The sequence below is a fragment of the Corvus hawaiiensis genome, chromosome 2, assembly GCF_020740725.1.
Source record: "Corvus hawaiiensis isolate bCorHaw1 chromosome 2, bCorHaw1.pri.cur, whole genome shotgun sequence".
NCBI classification, from domain to species: domain Eukaryota; kingdom Metazoa; phylum Chordata; class Aves; order Passeriformes; family Corvidae; genus Corvus; species Corvus hawaiiensis.
Window position 1 is genome coordinate 12,570,026 of NC_063214.1, and position 8,888 is coordinate 12,578,913.

Below are 8,888 nucleotides of genomic sequence, written 5' to 3' on the forward strand. Positions count from 1 at the left end.
GCAAGGACCCTCGGGTCCCGTGATTGTAAGAGTTCCTCGGCAGAGCTCCGGCCACGCGGCTGGAGAAATAACCATCTCTGAAACATCTACCAAGAATCTGTACATATATATTTCTTTTCCACGGGACTCCTGGTTTGATATGTCGTGTTACAGTATCCCCACTGTAACAGAGCAACATCTCCTGTCACATTGCCCCCAGTCGCTCCAGCTGCTCCTGCCAACAGCCCCCTGCAGGAAGGAGCACAGACCCCAGTGCGCGTTGGCTTTGGCTGCCCATGGGCAGAGAAGCCCCCCGGGGCACAGGTCTCTGGGGCAGGAGACGGGCGCCAGTGCTGCCAGGGCTCGAGGGGTGGCAGGTCTGCTTCGGCAGGGACTCTGCCACACCTGCCGATTGCAGCGTTCCCCGGGGCCCAGGGGTCAGAGCAGCATTCGTGCCCTGGCCCACACGTTCCCTGTCTGCGTCACACCCCTGGGCTTAGGATGGCCACCGGCCGGGACACGTCCCAAGGAGGCCGTGCCAGCTTCTGTGGAAGGCCCCGTGCCCTTCCCGCCGCGGCTGCGTCGGCAGCCGTGGGGGCTCCTGCTGCTGCCCCGAGCCCGCAGAGCAGGGGAGCGTTTGCTTATGGTTGGAGCCGTTGCTTAAGTTCCTGTCGGGCTGTCTTAGACACTCGGGGCAAGGGATTCCTTCCAAGCTGGGCCACTTGGGGCGGGCTGGGGGCGGCCCAGGGCAGGTGGCATTGTGTGCAAGGGCCCTTTGTGACACGGTGCAGCACGGTCACCGTGGGTGTCCCAGGGCCCTTTGTGACACGTGCCGCTGACATAGGTGCTGGCGGCGACGCGGCCACGCCACAGTGCTCGGAGCACGCGACGGGACAGGACGGGACAGAGCGGTGCCGCACAGCCCACTCGTTCCTTGCCGACCCGGAGCTTTTCCGAGGCATTACTCCTGCAGTGCCCTCGAGGCCAGACTGCAGGACTTGGTGACTCGGAGCTTTTCCGAGGCGTCTCCCTTTCCTGCGGCCGCTGCCCTCGAGGACAGACCGTGGGATTTGGTGACCTGAATCATTTACGAGGAGTCTCCTGTCATTGTGGCGGAGCCCTCTGAGACCAGAGTGCAGGACTTGCTCTCCTGTAGCCTCCCTGAGGCTTCTCTGTCGCAGGTGCCTTCAAGGCACAACTGCACGACCTGCTGACCCGGAACCTTCCCAGGCATCTCTCCTGCAAGTAGCCATACATCTACTCAGTGTCATGGAGCAGAGGCCCCTGACCGTGCCCAAGCAGGCCTTGGGGGAGGAAGAAGGCCCTGGAGCTGCCCCAGCACAGCAGCCTGCAGAGCTGGAGCAGTTCCAGCAGCCGCAGGAGGGTGAGTGGCAGAGCTGGGCCCCAGGGCTGGTGCCTGCAGCCAGCTAGGCCCCGTCCCATCCCATCCCATCCCATCCCATCCCATCCCATCCCATCCCATCCCATCCCATCCCATCCCATCCCCTGGGAACATGCCCATGGACAGGAGGGAAGAGGGGCCGGGGCAGACCCCCCCGCAGCGGCCGTGCCCCATGCCCCGGCCCAGGCCCGGGCTGTGTTCTCCGGCCTCTCCCGCAGCCCCTCAGCTCTGGCCGCGCTCGCTCTTTGCCAGATGCAGCCGTGGACCGGACACAAGAGCAGGGCCCCGCCCGTGGCCGCTTCCGCAGAACAGCGCAGGTACCTGCAGCCATCCCCACCCGGGCTGGGCCTGCTGTCGCTGCTCAGCCGAGCACCGCGCTGGCAGCACCCCATGGAACATCCCTCCCTTCTTTGCCCTTCTCCTGCAGATGATTTGCAAATTCATCAGGAGAATTCGGGCGGAAGAGAGCAGCGTCACGGGCACTGGGGTCAGAGCATACCCTCACATCTTCAAAACCAAGACCAGTGCCGCCCTGCTGGATATGCTTGTGGAGGAGGGCGTTTCCAGCCCAAAGCAAGTAAGCAGCCTGTGGCCAGGGCTGGAGCCCCCCAGGAATCACTCGGCCACCCAAGCCACGCCCGCTGGTCACTTTAAGCCTTTGAGGCCATCACAGTGTGCTGGGAAGGGAAGCGCTTCTCTGCAGAAGCTGGGGACATTAGTCCCTCTGGCAGCTTTCCAACTCTCCCTGTGCCTTCTCCAGGTGCCCGCCGTGGTGAGGTACATCCACCAGTGGCTCCTGTCCAATGAGTATCCTGAGTACAGACTGTCCAGGACCCTTCTGGATCTGACTGAGGCCTACCCCACTGATGTGGTGATGACTATCCTGCGTGTGGCCCCATCATGTGACAGGTATGGGGCCCACCTGCCCAGAGGGCCCAGGGCTCACCAGCCCATCGCCCTGTGGAGCCCGTCCCAGGTGTCTGACAAACGCAGAGTTCCAGGGCCCTCTGGCTCCTCCGTTTCCCAGCCCTGGCATGTCAGCCCCCAAGCCTGCTGCCATGCTCCCTCCCTGCCCCTCAGGGGCCCGTCCTCACAGCGGTGGGCTGCCTGGGTGCTGCCTGTGAGGGGCACTGGGCAGAGGCAGGGCTGGCAGCCAGCTCAGGTCCCCGCTGCTGCCCAGGCCACGGTGCTGTGGCCGAGATCCCCCCTGAGACGGAGCTCTGACCCCACAGAGCTGCCACGGCCATGTGGAAGACGCTCATGTGCTCAGTCAGGACTTCAAAGACAGTCATGCCGCTACTCCTCGATGTGCTGGAGAGCTGGCCAGAGCACAGCACGCGCACCTCCGACGGGGACGACACAGACGTCTTTGCCCTGGCTGTGAGTTTCTGGAACCGGCCCTTGCTCGCCCCCGCGTCGCCGCTCCAGCAGTTCTCCATCCTCCTTCCCCCACTGCATCTGCCTGCCTCAGGCGCTGGGCTGAAACTGGGGCTAGGGGCAGGTTCAGGGGCACCAGGCCCGGTGCTCCCCCCTGCGTCTCCCCTGGCCTCTCCCTCCCACGCTCGGGCCCTGCCACATGGACACCTCGGCAGTGAGCGCTGTCTCGGCGTGGTCTGTCCTCTGCAGGCAACTCTGGTGATGTGGAAGATCCTCCAGGTGCCCTGTGTGCCACACGTAGTGACAGTCTATTTGCCCCGCCTCTTTGTGCATCTGCTCTTCCAAGTGTTCTTCAGCACAGTGGAGATGCCAGAGAAGGTCGAGAACTTGTGGAGAGCATGCCAGGAGCAACATGGCCTTGCCACCGACCCCAACAGGTGCTCCATGCCAGTCCTCCTGTCCCACCCATGTCCCCAGGGCAGGAGCCAGTGCCCCCAGCGTGACCTGGGCTTTGCTCTGCACACAGGTTTGCAGTGCAGACCCTGAAGGACCTGCTCTGCCGACTCTACTATGAGGACGTGGTGGTGGCCGTGGAACACAAGCGTGGCTGGGACACGCTGCTCAGTGCTGACACCCACCACCACGCAGTGGGTCTGCTGGCCAGGTGAGGCCCCCTCCTCCCCAGCTGCCCTCGGCATCTGTGCCCTGTGTCCCGGGTGCCCCACACAGTCCCCGTGGTCATGGGCCAGAGGGCCTTGTCACCGGGGGACGGCCGGCCGGCCAAGGACACTGGAAAAGGCCGGGAGAGGAGGGTCCCCAAGAGCAGCCGCCTCCCAAAAGACCCAGGTCCCCTTGCAGGGTGGCGGGGAAAGACCAGACCTGTGTGAGTCTGTCCTGGCAGAGGTTTGCCCCCCCGGCTCACGGTCTTGCTTCCTTTCTCCTCCTGCCAGGGAGATGTCCCGGGCCTCCAAACTCGTGCGTTTCCGGATCGTTTGCCACCTGTTCAGGCTGCTCAGCGGGGAGGAGCCACGCCGGGATCTGCCTGCCCTGGCGTTCCTTGTGGAGGTGAGCCCGATGGCCAGCGCAGCCTCGCGGAGCTGCCTGCCAGCTCTCTGCCCTCTCGTAGCCGCAGCTGCCCGGGACGGTGCCCGCGCCCTGTGCTGCTGCCTGGGCCCAGCGCTGCACGCTCGCGGGCTCGTGCCGGCCGGCTCCCCCGTCACTCCCCTGTGCCTTTCAGGTCCTCTCAGATCCCCCTTTCCAGCGTTGGCTGGACTGGAGTAGATGCGGTGACAGCGTCCTGGAGATCATGTCCAAGAACCTGCGGAGCGAGTGCAGGGAGAGGCGTCGCCTGGCGCTCAGAGGCCTTGTGGTGCTCAGCAAGCATCCCTCGATGGTGAGAAGGGGGCAGCGGCTGAAGCTGCGCTGGCAGCGTGGGGCTGGGGAACGCAGTCGCTTGGGCTTGGCTGGGCTTCGGGCACTGAGGCAGCTGCTCCCAGCTCTCCTGCCTCCCGGTTCAGCTGCCCGAGTGCTTCGGGACAGGCCTTTGGCCTCTGGGCCCTGCAGCAGCAGGGTGCGGTTGCACAGCCTTGTGTTCCGCACAGACCAAAGGAATGTGGAGCCTGACCGAAAGCCTCGTGGAGCTCCTGCAGGAAGACGACAGCGACGTGGTTGGGATGACCGTCGCCGTCCTCAGCTACTTGTTCCTGTACAGTGGTGCCCCGATACCCAGCCCCATCGCCCTGCAGCTGGCTGAGGCCCTCCTGCCACTCTTTGACAACGTAAGGCTCCGTGCCCCCAGCCACGGCCACTGGCTGCTGCCCGGACACTTTGTGCCCTGTGCATTTTCAGGCCCGTGCCCAGGTGGGCCTGGAGCGGCCGATGCGGAGGTCTGTCTTTCTTCCTTTCATACAGGATGATAGCCAGGTGCGGCTGCGCTCCATGTTCGTCTTCCAAGAGATGATGCCTTTATTAACGGCAAAGGGAAAAAAGGCCCTGAAGTCACACGTGCGCCAGAGCCTGCTCCCACTCTCCTTCCACTGCCATGACGAGGACTGGCACGTGGCCAATGTGAGGACTCCTGGGCTGCCGGGGTTCCCCTGGGAGGGGGCTCGGCCGCCTCCTGCCCTGGCGCCGCATGGGCTGCAGCATCCTCCTGGCCTCGGCACAAGGACACGGGTCCTGTGCCCTGGGCTGTGCTGCCATCTCCCGCTCTCTGCTGCTCTCCAGGCCTCCCGGGAAACGCTGCGTTGTGCGGCCAGCTTCCTGAAAAGGAGAGATCTCGAACGCATGCTGGACGTGGATCAGACATGGAGGTTCGGCGAGGGTCTGGTAAGGACGGCCTGGAAGCCCAAGTCGCAGCCTGGAGAAGCCCCCTGACTGCGGTGCTCCGTGTGTGGGGCTGGCAGCTGTGCCCCCCCGCCCAGTGCTGCAGCCAGGGGCTCCAGCCTGCGCCCCACACGCTGCTCCCATCCCTGGGCCGCGCGGGCTCTTCTCCAGGCTCCTGTGGCCCCGAGCCGGGTGCCCACGGAGCCCCGGCCCCGCTGGGCTCTGGGGCGGGGGGGCACCGCGGCTCCCCGGGCAGCGCCCGGCCCTCGGCCCCCTCCAGAGCCCGGCGCCAGCGGCGCTGGCCGGGCCTCAGCGCTGTGCGGGCAGGGGAGGCCAGGGCGGGCCGCAGGCAGCGCCCGGCCAAGGGGCTGAGCCCGCGCCAACCCTTCCCTCCTGGCGCTCTCTCCAGCTGGCAGAGGACAGGAGCCGAGCGGCCGAGCACTCGCGGCGGGCCCTGCCGTACCTGCGGAGCCCACAGGAGTCCCTGCGACAGGCGGCCATCAGGTTCATTGGTGAGCCACGAGCCCGGGGCCCCTCCCCTCCCCGCCCCGCCGCAGCGCGGCCCCAGCCCCGGCTGCTGCCCCGGCAGCGGGATCCGGGCCAGGGGCCGTGGAGCCCCGCCTGCCCCCGGGGCTGCCACCGCCCTCTCGCAGCCGTGCCCTCGGGCGTCGGGATGCGGCGAGGGCCCGGGCTGAGCCCTGCCGGGGCGAGGAGAACGTGCGGCCGCAGGGCTGGCAGCGCCGCTGAGAGGGAGCTGTGCCGCTGGGGCCGTGACAGGCTCTGTGTTCCCAGGCATCGCCGGGCGGCACCTGAGGGGCCAGCAGGAAGAGCTCCAGCTCATCTGCGAGGGTGAGTGAGTGCAGCCGGCTGTCAGCGGGGGCTGGCGGGGGGAGCTGCAATCCCTGCCCCGGCTGCGGAGGGCTCTGCTCCCTGCGCGGACGAGCGGCGGCGTGGGCAGAGCACAGAGAGGTTTCAGGGGCGCGTGGGGGATTTGTGGCCAGCACCTTCGGATGTCCAGGGGCCTTCGATCCCGTTGGTCCCTGCTCCCTCTTGGCCATGGCCAGAGCAGGCTGGGATGGCCCTGGCAGGGGGGGTCTCCTCGGGTCCCCGCAGATGCGGAGTCTGACCGTGCCTCTGTTCCTCTCTCTTGCAGCCCTTGAAGACGCGTCCCGTGACATCAGCCCTGCCGTTTCCAGCCTGGCGCGTCAAACAGCCTACGTCCTGCGGGCCCTGGAGAGAGCTCCGCGCTCCATCTTCCAGGTGCTGCGAGATGGACTCCGCAGGGCATGCAGGACACGGCCTCGTCTGTCGGGCCGTGGCTAGCTGCAGTGCTGCAGCTCTGCAGCGACCTGATCTGGGAGGCTCTCTCTGCTGGGGCCACCTGAGCCAGCGGGCATTTTTCTTTCAGATGGTTCTTTTCTTCTTTTGGTTTTTCCTTTATATGTAAATATAGAATGTGTTTGTCTGAGATTAAAAATAGTTCATGCCTCAACCATCGATATAAAGTTTTTTCTCATTATGAAGAAGCTACAACCAAAGATGCCTCCCTGAATGGTGGGACTTTGAACTGAAAGTCAAACTGCTGATTAGATAAATTGAGTTTGGGGTGGGGGGAGAGCGCAGCTCACAGAAGCCAGGTTTACACAGACCACCCCAACCAATCGAGGCGGGGGGAGGGGGAGGGAGGAGGTTTCAGGTTCACGGAGTAACCTCTGGTCAGAGGCACTGAACAGCCATCCTCCATTACATAAACCGGCCCGGCTGTGGAACTCCCAACCCCAGAGGCCACAGCCACGGCACTTTCACGTGAGAGGCTTTGCAGCACAGGACTGTGCGTGATGCAACAGATCCAGAGTCGGCGGTGAGAGACTGCCCCCCTCCCCCAGGGGGACATGCCTGGACATTGCTACCTGGCTCGAGGGTATATAAACCCATCCGATTCTGTGCTTTCTGGGGGGACCTTCACCACCAAGAACACCAGCTGGAGAGGATCAGCGGAACATGGTGGGGATCCACGGCGTGGTGATATTTTCCTTATTCTGTCCCTGTCACTCTTTCTGTCCCCCGCCAACTATTTTCTACTTCTTTCTTTCTCTAATATTTACCATCAAATAAAACCCATACCATTGTCACTGGCATATGGTCTCGTTTGCACCTTAATTTGGGCAGAGGCATTTCTAAGAACCTTAAAAAGGAATTGTAACAGTGTTCTAATACACAGACTCCCAGGAGCTTTCTTCTGGTGCCCAGTGTCCGCAGGGCAGAGGGGAAGAGGGGAAAAAGGGTGCTTGTGCTCAGCAAGTTGCCTGGGCGTGCAGTGTGGAAGGGGAAATGGCCAGAAGCCCCCTGGCCTTTGGTGGTTCTGCTGAAGCCTTAACGCTGCCGACAGAGCGGCTGGGCAGGGGCCGGAGCTGCGGGGACGGCTGCGAGACGGGTGCCTGGAGATGGCCGCAACTCCTGTCCCAGGCAGGAACCGCCGTCTGTGTCCTCCTGCCCGTGCGTTGCTGGCTGGACTGCTGAGGGCTCCGAGGTGCCTCTCGATCCGGCCCCTCTGGAGCTCCGTTGGGGCTGCGGCGCTGCCGGGCCGGGCTGGGGGAGAGCCTGAGGGGCCGGGGTGGTGGGAAGGCCTGAGGAACCGGGTGTCAAAGGCCATAAGCAGCCCCCAGGCAGCCGCCTCGTTCCTGCCACCCGGCTGTTCCGGCACTTCCCCGATGCGTCTGTCTCCCAGGCCTGCGGCAGAAGCCCTCGAGGCCGGGCCTCAGCAGCAGGTGGGGAACACCCCAAGGTGCCCAGGCTGGGCCGGCTGGGGACAAGGAGGGCAGGGGGGCCATGCCGGGGCACGGCCACTGGCCGCTGCCAATAAGGGGCAGCGGGCAGAGGCAGGGCTGGCGGCCAGCCCGGGCCCCCGCGGCTGCCCAGGCCACGGTGCTGTGACCGAGGCCCCCCTGACACAGAGCTCGGGGCCCGCACAGCTGCTGCCTCCACGGGGAGGCCGGCGATGTCTCCTCGAGCAGGGCTGCCGAGTCGCTGCTGCCAAAGCGGCTCTGGACGCCGCAGAAACAGCACCAGAGCGTGCACAGGAACAGCAGCAGCCCGAACGCCTGCTCAACAAAGCATCCGCACCAGCCGGGATGCCAAACGGGGGGATACTGTGGGCACAACTGCACGTGGCTGGGCAAAAGGCTCCAGCAGAATTGGCCACAATGGCTTTCTCTTGCCTTGCCAGCCTCACAGCGACGCTCGGCAGCTTCGGCTGCAGCCCGTGCCCTTGACTGACTTCAGTGGCCGTGCTTGAGGGTGTTGTAAACGAGGCTGAGACTTTTTGGAAAGAAAAGCCAACTCCTTTATTTATTAACAACTGAGAGCGGGAACCCAGGATAAGCCCAGGCTCCGTGAGACAAGCCGGAGTAAACCAACACTCAAAAAAAGGACAGTGCGACCCACTGGGTGCTCCCTCGGACCCCAAGTTCCGCAGGAGGACCCCCGGATAAAGACCCAGGTCCGTTCTTATACCCTCTGTCCATTCACAATTGGTGGATTTGGGATCCTTCTTCTGATTGGCTCACTTCCAGGGCTTCTATTGGTCTTTATCAACATGCACTTTTGTCCACTCATTTCCCGAGGGCGTTGAATGATTGGATAATCCTTTATCCAGTAGCGGCCCAAGATGTTGACATCACCTGCATGAGGTGATTTTCTAGTCCATCACGTCATCACGTCCCCAATTGCGTCTCCACCTGGTGCTCACACTCTGATATTACACCTGGGCAGTCTTGCAATATCCTCAGTTAACATGCCCGTTTGT

General features: G+C 64.0%; 1 long non-coding RNA gene across 1 annotated transcript; it reads left to right on the forward strand.

Annotated features, from left to right (window-relative positions):
- The first annotated feature begins 5,603 nt into the window (after window positions 1-5,603).
- LOC125322123 lies at window positions 5,604-6,580 on the forward strand. Its single transcript, XR_007201851.1, has 2 exons — window positions 5,604-5,932; window positions 6,237-6,580. It is a non-coding gene; the product is annotated as an uncharacterized LOC125322123 (long non-coding RNA).
- The last annotated feature ends 2,308 nt before the right edge of the window (window positions 6,581-8,888 follow it).